Source organism: Schistocerca cancellata, chromosome 1, assembly GCF_023864275.1.
Source record: "Schistocerca cancellata isolate TAMUIC-IGC-003103 chromosome 1, iqSchCanc2.1, whole genome shotgun sequence".
Lineage (NCBI taxonomy): Eukaryota > Metazoa > Arthropoda > Insecta > Orthoptera > Acrididae > Schistocerca > Schistocerca cancellata.
This window is the reverse complement of record NC_064626.1, coordinates 255,790,027-255,805,544: the sequence shown is the minus strand read 5'-3', so window position 1 is coordinate 255,805,544 and position 15,518 is coordinate 255,790,027. Positions and strand designations below refer to the sequence as shown.

General features: G+C 42.3%; 1 protein-coding gene across 1 annotated transcript in view; it reads right to left on the bottom strand.

Annotated features, from left to right (window-relative positions):
• The window catches only part of LOC126170695 (inter-alpha-trypsin inhibitor heavy chain H4-like), a 198,662-nt gene that overhangs the window by 53,466 nt on the left and 129,678 nt on the right, over positions 1–15,518 (bottom strand). The window lies entirely within an intron of this gene.

The following is a 15,518-nucleotide window of genomic DNA, read 5'->3' as shown; positions in this document are numbered from 1 at the left end:
TTCATCTTGCCCTTATCGAAAAGAGCTAAGAGCAGGAAGGTGAAAAACATGCAGACCATCACGCTATTGAACACCGATTACAAAATTATTACTAGATCATTAACCAAAGGATGCTAATCGTTACGCACAAATCTTAGGCAGTTACCAACACAGCGAAGTGCAAGGACGAGGTAAAGTGCAAGGACGAAGTACAGTCTCAGCTGCCTTTTAATTGAGGGACATAATCTGTTCATATGCTGAAAACAAAGGACATGCGCCCTGATATTTTTAGATTTTGAAAAAGTTTATGATCGTGTACGTCGGCACTACCTCTTTGAAAGCATGGCGAAACTTGGTTTTGGACGTCACTTTATCGCGTTAATTCGCAAATTCACTACAAACGTCTCTTCCAGGATTCTCATTAATGGGCAGTCCGTCCCCCCAAGGAAGGTCACTGTCAATGAAATAATACGCCAGTGCAGTGGACCTGCTACTGATGATCTTAGTGCACAGTGGGACCGGGCTTAGCATCGATTCTGTTACTGTCCCATGCATTGCGTATGCTGACGATATATGCGTAACTGTGTCATCCTCAAAACAACTTACGTCAGTAGTAACTCTTTTATCGGCATTCACGTTTCTTTCAGTAGCAAAATTAAATACAGCCAAATCCGCAGCCTTGCAAATGGACGAGGTATCGGAGACACATCACAAGCTATCTGGTGCATAGAAAAGGGTTGTCACAAATCTCTCGGTGTTACATTTGAGGCCATTCCACACAGTTCCTGACGAAGAACTGGTGACAAGTGTTTAATAAATAACGTACTGCTTTGATTCTCCCCTCTGACCGTCATTTGAAATTAATACTGTAGGTTAAGACCATAGACATCGCCGTTACAATGAAGATTAATTATATGGCGCAAGTTCTTGCTATGTCCGACAATCTACCAAAGAGTATATAGCATGCGCTATGCTGGTTTCTGTTTAGAGGGCACAAAGTTCGCTTTGACACATGGACTTTATCCACGTCCAAATATGGCCTTCAAGTGATTAAGAAACACAAAAAATTTGTAATCCTGCTTCTAAATCGCATCAGGATGGAAGTTCCTACCCGAAGGACCAGCATCATCACAAACCTCATCAAGCGGTGGAAGCCCCATAGTCTTGGCCCACCAACTGATATCACAGGCATACCGACATGTACGGCTGCACTACATGGAAATGAACTACATTCGGCACAACGTTGTCGATACAGGAAGCCTGACTAACAGGCAGTTTTATGAACTTCTAACGATAACAAACCACAGAAAAAGTATCGAAGAGAAGCAGCCACATTCAAAATGGAGTAAAGTTTGGTGAAACATGCACAGCGACACGTTAACGTCACACATCACAGCCGACTGGTACGTAGCAGTAAACGAAAGAGTAGCTACATAAGACAGGCCTTCACAACCTGTGACGCATGTGGGAGAGTAGATATGCTAATTCATAGGTTCGCGTTTGAACATGCAGAAGTAACTGCAACATTTCTTAGACATAGGCTGTCGGTGATAGACCGTACGAGCTCAGATCTTGGAGATCCTTCAGGCACAAGCAATCTATGCTGTAACGCTGATCATGGACCATACAGCATCGTTTATCAAGCAGAACAGGCATGCTACTTTCATAGATTATTATTCATAGACAGAGAGCGAAGGCCTTAAAACCAGCCATCATAATGATTAAAGGCGGTAATTTGGAAATATGCTGAACATCATCATCAACGGTTAACTAACAGAATATAAGTAACTCAGATAGTAGATGGTGGCACTGCTCTGTATGTAAGACGCCTAGTTACTTCAGGGGACTTCAGTTCTACTCAAATCTTCAAGGGTTTATAGCGGACGTTAAACAATGCAGAAGACAGTTTTATTTCCCATTTTTATGTTCTTACAAATATTTTTCTTTCAATGAATAGGAGAGACAACCTCCCTTCAACAATAAGGTGATAATATTTTGTGTACCATTTCGTTTTGCTGTTAATAGTTTTAAAGAGCACAAATATCAAGAAGAACTTTCCTTTCTTAAACTGTTTAGGAAAAGATTGCAAATAATTTATTTCCTTGTTTAATCTACTCCCATCAGAAATATGGAGAAAATATTTACTTTTCTTCTTCATAGATGAACCTTCGATTTTCTTCGAGCTGCAGTGTAAATCTTTTACATGCAAATGAAGCTTAGAAGCTAGCTGAAGAAGACAACACAGATGAGAGAATGGCTGGACTGTAAAGAGAGAGGGGAGGGACCAAAAAACTAATAACAAAAAAGAAGAAAAATGAATTAGAATGAAAAAAATTAAACGCAGTGGGAAAAAGGAGATACCGTCTAAAAAACTGGGTAACGTCTTTGATCAGTAATCATCAGTAATGGCAGCCGAAAACTTCCGGCATAAGAAGTCACACTCATTCAGCCAACGGCCTAGTCAGAGAGGAGAGGAGCTCTCTCTTGCACTTGGGGTGGGAAACTACCCCTAAAGCGGAAGAATCAGCAATGATCAGCGATATGAGGAGGCAAAAGGCAATGGAAATCACTGCATTAGGGATACATAATGCGTATCCACAGGACACGTGGCCTGCAGTTGGAAAAGATTCCAGACGAGTCCCCCCATTCGGATCTCCGGCAGAGGACTGCTAACGGAGAGGGGACCATGAGAAAAAGACTGAATGACCAACGAAAAGATAACATTCTACGAGTCGGGGCGTGGAATGTCAGAAGTTTGAACATTGCAGGGAAGCTAGAAAATCTGAAAAGGAATATAGGTATGATAGTAGTCAGTTAAGTGAAATGAGAGGAAGACAAGGATTTCTGGTCAGACCAGTACAGAGTAATATCAACAGCTGCAGAAAATAGTATAAGGGAGTAGGATTGGTTATGAATAGAAAGATAGACTACAGAGTTAGTAACTGTGAACATTTCATTGATAGTGTAGTATTCATCAGAATCGGCAGAAAACAAACACTGACGTCAATAGTTCAGGTATACATGCCGCAAGCCTCAGAAAGTGAAAGTGAAAGTATGTGAAAGTATGTGAGGATACTGAACGGGTAATTCAGTACGTAAAGGAAGTAATCGTCATGACGTATTGGAATGTGGTTGTAGGGGACGAAGTAGAAGAAAGGGTTATGGGAGAATATGGACTTGGTAGTAGAAACGAGAGAGGAGAAAGACTAATTAAGTTCTGCAATAAATATCCATTTGTAATAGCGAATACTTTACTGAAGAATCACAAGAGGAATGACGAGAAATACGTTGAAGCTAAAGAGACTGGCCAGGAAGAATCGTGCGCAAAGTAATGGGATACGGGACTACTAAGGAATGAAGAGAAACGCTTGAAGTTCTCTGAGGCTATAGACATCACGATAATGAATAGCTCGGTAGGCAGTACCGTCCAAGAGGAATGGACATCGTTAAAGCGGGCAATCACAGCAGCTGGAAAGAAAACCTTAGGTACAAGGAAGGCAACTCTAAAGAAACCATGGAGAACAGATGAAATACTTCAGCGATCGACAAGAGAAGAAATTACAAAAATGTTCAGGGAATCTCAGAAACGCAGAAATACAACTCACTTAGGAACGAAATAAATAAGAAGTGCATGGAAGTAAATACAAACTGACTGCAAGAAAAATTTGAAGAAATTGGAAAAGAAGTCGAAAGCACGGATTCAACACATACAAAAGTCAAAACAACCTTCGATGAAATTAAAAGCAATGGCGATAGCATTAATAGAGCAATGATAATTCCACTGTTAAATGCAGAGGAAGAAAAGGATTCGACATGGAAGAGATAGCGGAGCCAGTATTAGAACAACAGTTTAAGAGAGCTTTGAAAGGATTAAAATCAAATAGGGTAAGAGGGACAGATAACATTTGGAATAAATAGAAGTTCTAAATTTAGAATTTCTAAAATCATTCGAGGAAGTATCAACAGAAGGACTATTCAACCTTGGTGTGTATCATGTATGAGATTGGTGATATAACATCAAATTTTCGGGAAAATATCATCCACACAGTTTCGAAGATTGCAAGAGCCGAAAGTGTTAGAATCATGATACAATTAGCTTAACAACTCTTACATCCAGATTTCTGACAGTAATAATTTGCAGACATATTGAAAAGAAAATTGAGGATTTGTTAGATGACGATCATTTGGGCTTTAGGAAAGACAAGGGCACTAGAGAGGAGGTTCTAACTTTGCCTTTGAGAATGGAATCAAAACAGAAGAAAAGTCAAGATACGGTCATAGGACTTGTTGACCTGGAAAAAGCGTTGTCAAATGGTACAAGATGTTAGAAATACTGAGAAAAATAGGGGTAAGCTATATGAGAAGAAGGATAAGATACAATATGTACAAAAACAAGAGGGAACAACATGACTGGAAGACCAAAGACTAAGACCTCTGACTCGAAAGGGTGCAAGGCAAGGACGCAGCCTTCCGCCTCTACTGTTCAATCCACATATCGAAGAAGCAACGAGGGAAATAAAAGAATGGTACAAGAGTGGGTTAAAATTCAGGGTGAAAGGATATCAATGACAAGATTGGGTGATGATATTGCTATCCTCGGCGAAAATGAAGATGAGTGCTGGCTATGTTGAATGGAATCAACAGTGTAATGGGCAGAGAATAGGTATCGAGAGTAAATCGGAGAAAGATCAAAGCAATGAGATGTAGTAAAACTAAAACCGCGAGTAACTTAATATTGGAATTGGGGAACACGCAGTGGACGAAGAAATTCTACTATCTAGGCAGCAAAATAACCTATGACGGATAGAGCAAGAAGGATATAAAAAGCAGACTAGCACTAACGAAACAGGCATTTCTGCCCAAGAGAAGTCTGCTATTATCAAACATAGGTCTTAATTTGAGGAAGAAATTTCTGAGAATGTCCCTTTGGAGCAGAGCATGGTAGTGAGAAGTATACTGCGCGAAAACAAGAACAGAAGAGTGCAAAAGCCTTTGAAATGTGGTGCTACAGAATAATGTTAAAAATTAGACAGACTGCCAAGGTGAAGAATTAGGAGGTTCTCCGCAGAATCAGCGATGAAAGAAGCATACGGAAAACATTGACAAGAATAAGGGAGAGGATGATAGGTCATGTGTTAAGGCATCAGGGGGTAAGTTCCGTGGTATTAGAGGGAGCTGTAGAAGGTAAAAACTGTAGAGGAAGACAAAATTTGTAATACATCGCCGGCCGGTGTGGCCGTGCGGTTCTAGGCGCTTCAGTCTGGAACCGCGAGACCGCTACGATCGCAGGTTCGAATCCTACCTCGGGCATGGATGTGTGTGATGTCCTTAGGTTAGTTAGGTTTAAGTAGTTCTACGTTCTAGGGGACTGATGACCACAGATGTTAAGTCCCATAGTGCTCAGAGCCATTTGAACCATTTTTTGCAATACATCCAGCAGATAATTGAGGATATAGGGTGCAATTGTAACTGTGAGGTGAAAAGGTTGGCACAGGAAAGGAATTCGTAACGAGCCGCATCAGACTAGTTGATTCAAATAAGGAAACAAATGTGAGTAGTTCTTGGACTTCTTAAGTACTCTTAATAGGAGCCAGTACGTTGTCCTTGACGCCGAGTGTTCGTCAGAGACGAGAGTATCGTCAGGAGCGCCCCAGGGAAGTGTAATAGGACCACTCATGTTCTCTATACACGTAAATGATCAGATAGGCAGGATGGGCAGAAGTATGCGGCTGTTTGCTGATGATGTTATACTGTACGGGAAGGTGTAATCTTTAAATGACTGAAGCAGTATAGAAGATGAGCTAGACAAAATATGCAATTTGCGTGACAAATGGCTGCTAGCTCCAATCCCACAATATTCTAATACAGCATTAGGGATGTTTCTCTAGACAGTCAGCCTGATTAAATATGTTGGCGTAACGTTGCGATGCGATATAAAATGGAACGAGCATATAAGTATTGTAGAGGGGAAGGCGAATGTTGGACTTCGCTTTGTAGAAAGTCTTGCGAAAATGTGAGACTTCTGTGAAGGAGACGCATATAGAATGTTAGTGTGACTCATTCTTGAGTATTGCTCGTATGTTTGGGATCTCCAAAGGTCGGATTGAAGGAAGACATCGCAGCGATTCAAAGGTGGGGTGCTAGATTTATTGCCTGTACACGCAAATATTATGGAAATACCTTTCGAGGAATTTAGAGATCTGGCATCTGAAGCCGACTGCAGAACGATACTACGGCCGCCAACATACATTTCGCATAAGGACTACGAACATAAGAGAAATTAGGGATCGTAGGAAGGCATATAGAGAGTGTTTCCTCCTCGCTCTGTTTGCGAGTGGAATCATACGAAAACGCCGATACAAATATTTCTGAACAGCCACCATAATAAAACAATATACTTAAAACTCATAATCTGTAAATCCCCCATTATCCATGCATGAGAAATGCTGCTGTGACATAAACACTTGTAAAATGAGTCTTCGCTTACGTGAAAACGTGTAAAACGAGATTTTACATAATCGAACAACCATCCACATTTTTCAACACACATAATGAAAGGCCGGCCGAATGGCCGTGCGGTTCTAGGCGCTGCAGTCTGGAACCGCGAGACCGCTACGATCGCAGGTTCGAATCCTACCTCGGGCATGGATGCGTGTAATGTCATTAGGTTAGTTAGGTTTAAGTAGTTCTAAGTTCTATGGGACTAGTGACCTCAGAAGTTGAGTAACATTGTGCTCAGAGCCATTTGAACCATAATGAAAGTTATACAAAATTGTTCAAGATGTGTCCCACAACCGAGCTTTGATTAAATATGGCAAATCACGAAGACTGGATCCGCCGTCCTCATAAACTCGTAAGGCCTCAGACATGCCACACCAACGGTATTTTGAATCATAACGACAGCCTTTCTGGATCGCAATCAAGGCCACCCAGCAGTTCTCGCGCTTGCGGAGAGATACACCATTATTCACAATTCTGTAAAGACAACATTAACACTTTGGGTTGATGGCGCACAGTCAGGAAAGCAAGAACATTCAGAGCCTGACAACAGTGCGGTCTGGCGGGGTGGGCTCCGTCGATGGTCGTTACAGGTTGAACACTGGTGGAGGAAGAGACCTCGTCTTGTCACTCCACGGCAGGTACATTCGTTCAGAACGTTCCAAATTCGGAATGGGTAGAATTCCGCTCAACACGACGTGCAGCGGAAGAGCGCACGAATGTTCAAAGTCGTCGCACACGCTGATTTCGCGCATTTATTTTTAGATGACTTTCTAAGGCACTATCTTCTCCTCAAAGACTCGTGCTGTTGTTAGGGCATCTCTACTGACAACGCAACTCTCCCCATCTGCTTTTTTATGGGCGAGTCTACATCTTGTAACATCTAGTGATCAATTCCGCATTACGTATGGGTGTCCAGATACTTCTGGTCAGACTGTATGTATAAGCTCTTTATTATGATTCCCGACATGTAAACATCGATTGAATCTTTACAGAAATTGTTACAAAAATTTGGAACATAATTTTTTGAAGGGACTATCGTTGTACATGGACTGACGGAAGTTAAAAGTATCACTCCATGAATCACCAGAGTGACATTTAACAAAATTCTTGGAGATGTTTATAAATTATCATCGTACTGGGAGCTGACGGCCGTCACAGACCTTAGTATGGCGTGCGAGCTACACAGGCAGATAAGAATGAACTCACAGATTTTGATTATGGTCCCGCACCAGCTTGTAACACCAATAATCGATAGGATTATGAATATTCCATATAAGCTCTCTGCTGACATTGTACAGTAGTATATCTGCAAAGTCAAGCTCTTTGGTTGTGTAATAATGTGATAATTACTTGGCGTTTTAAGAAATTATATTGTAACTGTACCTCTGGTTTTATACGTAACACTTTGTAAATGAAATAATTTGTAAAAACTCTGTATATTTTACAGGTACATAAGTAGGGAAGTTAAATGTAAATTCTGTAGTAAAGATCCGCGGCTACTGAAGTAGTTTGGTGTGACTGTAAAAGATAGCCTTGATGGGCAAGGCGGTTGATTCCTTTGTGGCGAGTGGCATATTCGAGTTCTGACTGCGATATTTAATGGTCAGCGGCAGACTTGTGGGTAATTTGGAAGTATAAACTGAGGCACCCGCCTCGATAACTCAGTGGACAGCGCGGCCGACTGCTGTGCACAGGGGCCCGGATTCGATTCCCGGCTGCGTCGGAGATTTTCTCCGCTCTGGGACGGGGTGTTGTGTTGTGTTGTCTTCATCATCTCATATCATCCCCCATCGACACGCAAGTCGCCGAAATGGTGCAACTCAAGTGACTTACACCAGTCTACCCGACGGGAGGCCCTGGCCACACAACATTTCATTTCATTTCAGCTGAGGCTTGCGAGCATAAAATTAGTCTCAGATGGAATGTAAAATGGACTGTCGACCGTGGCATCATTATTGGTTCTGTTTCGTTAAGTTTACGAGGCCAAGAATAGTTATACTAGGGCGAGGCTAACAACATGAACAATGGTTGCTTTACCGTAAATTTCATAGCCATTGTAATTTGTCACAGACGCCACCACCTTCACCAGAATTATTGAATATGTACGTTTGATGGACCAGGTATTTTATATTGAATAATAACTTTTTGTGGAACTTCTAAATTACATGCGCGCATCTTAATTGCTCCCAGTCACGTTCCTAGGCGGAGTCCTTTCCAAGGGAATTAATTCCGAGTATTCTGTTTTTATTAAACTGATAATTTTGGCAGTGAAACATTTTTCAGTTTCATTAACTTTGTACAGTGTGAAGTTTCGTTAGTTTTCTGTACAGTAGTAAACGATTTACTCCACACAATTTTTTTCATCTTAATGTTTCCTAAGGTGTGTTCCTAAAGAAAGCTTTTCATGAAATAAGAAGCTGCCATAAAAATCACGGTATATTGATAATTTTTACTTATGGACCGTCTGACAGCAACTGAACAGCTAGGAACAACGGGTATGACACACATGTGGTACACAGGCTCAATAAAAAAATAAAAATACAAATACAAAACAAACACAACATTTCCAGAATACAAAAGAACTCACAAACTGAAAACTTACAAACACACTCAACAAACACACACAATGACAACGCCACACAGAAAAGAACCAGGTGGTACACCATGACCTATACACATAAACTAACACACAGAGTTGCAAACATGCTAAACAAACAGGGCTTCAAAATAGCATATAAGGCTGGGCAAACCCTCCTATCGCACCTAAGCCAGCCAGCTACCAAGAGGGACAAATTCCAACAATCAGGAATATATTCACTTGAATGTCAAAGTTGTGATGCAGTATACATAGGCATGACACGCAGGAATTTTGAAACAGGATATAAAGAACATATCAGATGTTGGAAGTACGAAACAAACCATTCCACATTTGCAGAGCATTTAAAACACCATAACCATCATCCTACAAACATGGAACAAGAAATGGAAATAATGAGAATAAGCAACCATGACAAACATCTTATACAAATGCAAGGTAACTTCCACATCCAGAAAGCCACAGCAGAAAACAAACATGTGATAAATGAACAAACACACATCAGCACAGGCTCCGTACTACACTTAATAAAGGAAATGATAAGATAAAAAAAAAACCTTCCTCACACCATCTGAACACACACACACACACACACACACACACACACACACACAAACACACACAGGCATACACGTACAGATCACAGATACTTCAATAATTACACTCGAAAGTTTGGCAATAACATTCGATCTTTGGCGAAAACATTTGACAGTCGCCAACAGAAACCAAAACATTGCATTGAAACAAGCGTTCAGTTCATAGTGCTGTGGAGTGTGGGAAAAAACCGCAAATTGGCATTCATAAGAAGAAGAACAACATCAAAAATGCAACAGGAGCGTAATATGTAATAAATTGTCCACGCAACCTGTAAGTACAGTTCAAAACATTACTACTTAATAGGAAATACCACCAAAACCGTTTATAACCTATAGGCACAGTGACAAAAATGTAAATTAAATAGCTAACATATGTAGATATTCCAGGCCACTGATAATGCCTTGCAGAAAATAAAGGCGAAACGCGTATAGCACTAAAACTGTATTTTATTCAGTTGCTGTCATACCGTCCATAAGTAAAAATTATCAATATACAGTGATATTACACGCAACTGGAGAAGACAGGACTACAAAAGTTGAAGATGCCATAAAAATAATCAATGACAAAATTATAAAGTGCTTATAGCTGCCTGTAACTAAAAGTTATGAAAAGACAGCAGACTTATTTCACTTTAAACAGGTTTGTAAACTTGTAATTGTTTGTTCCTTTGTATAAGTTGTTTTAAAGTAGTTGCTTTCAAGTTATACAGTCATTTACAAGGTCAGTTTGACTTTGAGTCCAATGAGAGACTAGTTGCTAGGTCCACAACTTGTTAACTGTTGCAATGATTTTGCATTATTCATGATACTTAAAGTTGCTGCTCAAGATATTTCTGACTTTCTTAATTTTGTGTATTACTATTTACAATTGATTATGGTTCTTAAAACCGTGCCAGTTTAAAAGACCCCATAAGCTCTTTGTGTGATAAATGAAAGTGCAGGCTCCTTCTGAGCTGGTGTAGCAATCAGTGCAATCAATTATTCTGCACCAAAACTTTTCTTATAAATTATATTTGTACTGCCTGTTTGTATAGAGTAACTTCATATGCAAATTTCTGAAGCTCATAGTAATCAGTACTGTTTCAAATCATTTTATTAACTCTTACTTTAACGGCCTCTGTCTCAGAGATGTCTAGTTCAGTTCTCAAAGGAGATTTGCAAACCTGCTTTTTCAGCTTGCGCTTTCAGCAATTATATCTAATGACTGGTCCCAGTGAGCGTGAAAAATATCCAAGTCTTTCGCAAACGGTAGACAGGCTATTTGAAATCTAACTCAGTGACTGATTTGTATTGTCCTAAAGACATTCTTCATTTCCCTATGAGTTTTTGTTGCGCACAAGAGGAGCGGGGCGAGACCATCTCCCAGTGACGCCGGTTTTACTCTCAAAACTTCAAGAAATTTTACTTCTAATTTTCACATGCAGGGAATGCTTTTAGTGTTTCCTTAATGAGAGCCACGATATTACTATCTAACCTTACTTTGTTGCCTATTGACTGAGTTATATGCTTTTCTCGACAACAGAGATTACGAAATTTTTAAATATTGTTAGATACATCACTACTGACTCTAATTTGAGAACCTGCTGTGAGCATCAGAGTTTTCTATACAGTCACATTCCTACCATTGCTATTCACCAATTTGAGGGAAAAGTTGTAGCTTTTCCCTAGTGAAAAATGCCTTTGATAAGATTTTATGGGCAACTGGCATGAGATTAAAGCCTCTGTAGTTGTTCACATCTGTTTTATTACCTGCTTTGTGCAGTGGGTGGGTCGATATTGTCTTCCAGCTTTCAGAAATCTCCTCTGTCAATCAAATATTTTAAAACAATTCGGTCAGCTTGTCCAGAAATTTGTTATTCGAATATTTCCAAAGTATTGCAGTTTCGGAATCCTTCACAAGTGCTTTACAAGCTTGAGAGATTTGATGACGTCATTGAATTTCCCTTTCGTTCCGGGATGCGAATTAAAGTACTGAGTTCTCGAGTAAAGTCAAATCTTAATGTAGGATATTCACAAGTTTGTAAATTTCAAAAATTCTTTACTCTGTTTTTCCATTTTAATCTTTTGAGCAAAAGTTTGGTGGGGAATATTTGAGTTTCGTTTTTTTAAATTCTTATAGAAGTTTCCAGTATTGTTCATTTTGAAGTGGAGCTCTATTTGTTTGAATTGGTTTTATCATAATTTACTTTAGAATTCCCGAACAGTTTGGCTGTTATTATTATTATTATTATTATTATTATTATTATTATTATTATCCTTAAAGGCAGTTGCTGTTATTATTCACTGTTATTATTTGTGTTTGTAATTGTAACTTTGCTCACAATAATTTCTCAGATGTAAGCAATTGAGCCAGAAGTAGACCTGATCACAGAAATTGAGATTATTTAGTAATATTTTATGATGTGAGTTTTCTGGTCCATCGTAAGAGAGGTCTTAAGCTCCTAATCTGCTCAGGCCAAATACAGAATAAGTAAATATGTATGTATGTTTGTACGAGATGTTCAACATCTAGTAAACCACTGGAATGAATTCAACCAAAATTGGTACACATATTCATTAGTATCAGGCAACAATTGCTGCATTGTTAACAGCCACTCACCTATAAAGGTTCAGAAGGTATAACTACACTCCTGGAAATGGAAAAAAGAACACATTGACACCGGTGTGTCAGACCCACCATACTTGCTCCGGGCACTGCGAGAGGGCTGTACAAGCAATGATCACACGCACGGCACAGCGGACACACCAGGAACCGCGGTGTTGGCCGTCGAATGGCGCTAGCTGCGCAGCATTTGTGCACCGCCGCCGTCAGTGTCAGCCAGTTTGCCGCGACAGCGTGGACGTGAACCGTATGTGCAGTTGACGGACTTTGAGCGAGGGCGTATAGTGGGCATGCGGGAGGCCGGGTGGACGTACCGCCGAATTGCTCAACACGTGGGGCGTGAGGTCTCCACAGTACATCGATGTTGTCGCCAGTGGTCGGCGGAAGGTGCACGTGCCCGTCGACCTGGGACCGGACCGCAGCGACACACGGATGCACGCCAAGACCGTAGGATCCTACGCAGAGCCGTAGGGGACCGCACCGCCACTTCCCAGCAAATTAGGGACACTGTTGCTCCTGGGGTATCGGCGAGGACCATTCGCAACCGCCTCCATGAAGCTGGGCTACAGTCCCGCACACCGTTAGGCCGCCTTCCGCTCACGCCCCAACATCGTGCAGCCCGCCTCCAGTGGTGTCGCGACAGGCGTGAATGGAGGGACGAATGGAGACGTGTCGTCTTCAGCGATGAGAGTCGCTTCTGCCTTGGTGCCAATGATGGTCGTATGCGTGTTTGGCGCCGTGCAGGTGAGCGCCACAATCAGGGCTGCATACGACCGAGGCACACAGGGCCAACACCCGGCATCATGGTGTGGGGAGCGATCTCCTACACTGGCCGTACACCACTGGTGATCGTCGAGGGGACACTGAATAGTGCACGGTACATCCAAACCGTCATCGAACCCATCGTTCTACCATTCCTAGACCGGCAAGGGAACTTGCTGTTCCAACAGGACAATGCACGTCCGCATGTATCCCGTGCCACCCAACGTGCTCTAGAAGGTGTAAGTCAACTACCCTGGCCAGCAAGATCTCCGGATCTGTCCCCCATTGAGCATGTTTGGGACTGGATGAAGCGTCGTCTCACGCGGTCTGCACGTCCAGCACGAACGCTGGTCCAACTGAGGCGCCAGGTGGAAATGGCATGGTAAGCCGTTCCACAGGACTACATCCAGCATCTCTACGATCGTCTCCATGGGAGAATAGCAGCCTGCATTGCTGCGAAAGGTGGATATACACTGTACTAGTGCCGACATTGTGCATGCTCTGTTGCTCGTGTCTATGTGCCTGTGGTTCTGTCAGTGTGATCATGTGATGTATCTGACCCCAGGAATGTGTCAATAAAGTTTCCCCTTCCTGGGACAATGAATTCACGGTGTTCTTATTTCAATTTCCAGGAGTGTACATAAAACCAAAGATGGGTGAAAAACTTGCCGCATTGTGCATGACGTTTAAATTTATTACTTCTTTGCTTCTGACATTATTTGTAACACATTCCGCAGATAGTAGCGACATATGTAGCTGAATTGTACCTACACAAATATATAATTCTACGACACATGGTTCTAGAGCTATGATGTTGTAAATGCTGAGGTCGCACGGTGTATGACGTTTTAATACGTTTATCCTTTTGTATAAAGGGACTCCTACAGGCGATTCATTTTAAGGAAATCCATGACACCTGGCAGCACTGTCGACTGCTTTCAACTGCGAATGGCAAACGGCTGTAGGAGAAAACTTTGGCCGTCCATAACGCTACGAAGAGGCGTTTCCAAAGGTTCTTTTATAAAATTGAGTTGTAGACACAGGAAACACCTGCACCCGGATACAGAAGCTGTCCATGATCATCTCACGCCAGGTCTGCTACATGAGTACATATAAGGTATCGTTTCTACACTCATGCTCATAAATTAAGGATAATGCTGATACATGGTGAAACAACGCTCTGGTGGGCGGTTTGCGGCCTTAAATCACCTCGGGGTATGACCATGCTGTGCATTTGACCTGCTGTCGTCGCACGGTGGCGCTGGCAGTAGTTCAGATATGAACAGACGTGTTGGTGCATTTCAGAGTACGGTGCAGCGACGAGTAAGTGTGCAGACGTTTTCAGACGTGCTAATGGTGACTGTGTGTTGAAAATGGCTCAAAGAACACATACTGATGACGTTCCGAGGGTAGAATACTAGGGCGAATGGAGACTGGTCGAACACAGCAGGTCGTAGCACGGGTCTTCCGTGTGCCACAAAGTATGATCTGAAGATTATAGCAACGATTCCAGCACACAGGAAACGTGTCCAGGCGCTACAGTACGGGGCGTCCACAGTGTACAACACCACAAGAAGACCGATATCTCACCATCAGTGCCCGCAGACGGCCACGGAGTACTGCAGGTAGCCTTGCTCGATACCTTACCGCAGCCACTGGAACAGTTGTCTGCAGACACTGTCTACAGTCGACTGAACAGACATGGTTTATTCGCCTGGAGACCTGCAAGGTCCATTCCACTGACCCCTGGTCACAGGAGAGCCCGTAAAGCCTGGTGTCTAGAATACAGTACACGGTCATTGGAACAGTGGTCTCAGGTTATGTTCACGGACGAGTCCAGGTATAGTCTGAACAGTGATTCTCGCCGGGTTTTCATCTGGCGTGAACCAGGAACCAGAAACCAACCCCTTAATGTCCTTGAAAGGGACCTGTATGGAGGTGGTGGTTTGATGGTGTGGGGTGGGATTATGATTGGTGCACGTAAACCCCTGCATGTCTTTGACAGAGGAACTGTAACAGGTCAGGTGTATCGGGACGTCATTTTGCACCAGTATGTTCGCCTTTTAAGGGATGCAGTGGGTCCCACCTTACTCCTGATGAATGATAACGCACGGCGCCACCGGGCTGCCATCGTGGAGGAGTACCTTTAAACACAAGATATCAGGCGAATGGAGTGGCCTGCCTGTTCTCCAGACCTAAAACCCATTGAGCAGGTCTGGGATGCTCTCGGTCGACGTATCGCTACACGTCTTCAAACCCCTAGGGCACTTCAGGAGCTCCTACAGACATTGGTAGAAGAATGGGAAGCTATCCTCAGCAGCTGCTCGACCACCTGATCGAGAGTATGCCAATCCGTTGTGCGGCCTGTGTACGTGTGCATGGTGATCATATCCCATATTGATGTCGGGGTACATCCGTAGGAAACAGTGGCGTTTTGTAGCACATGTGTTTCCGGACGGTTTTCTCAACTTATCACCAATAC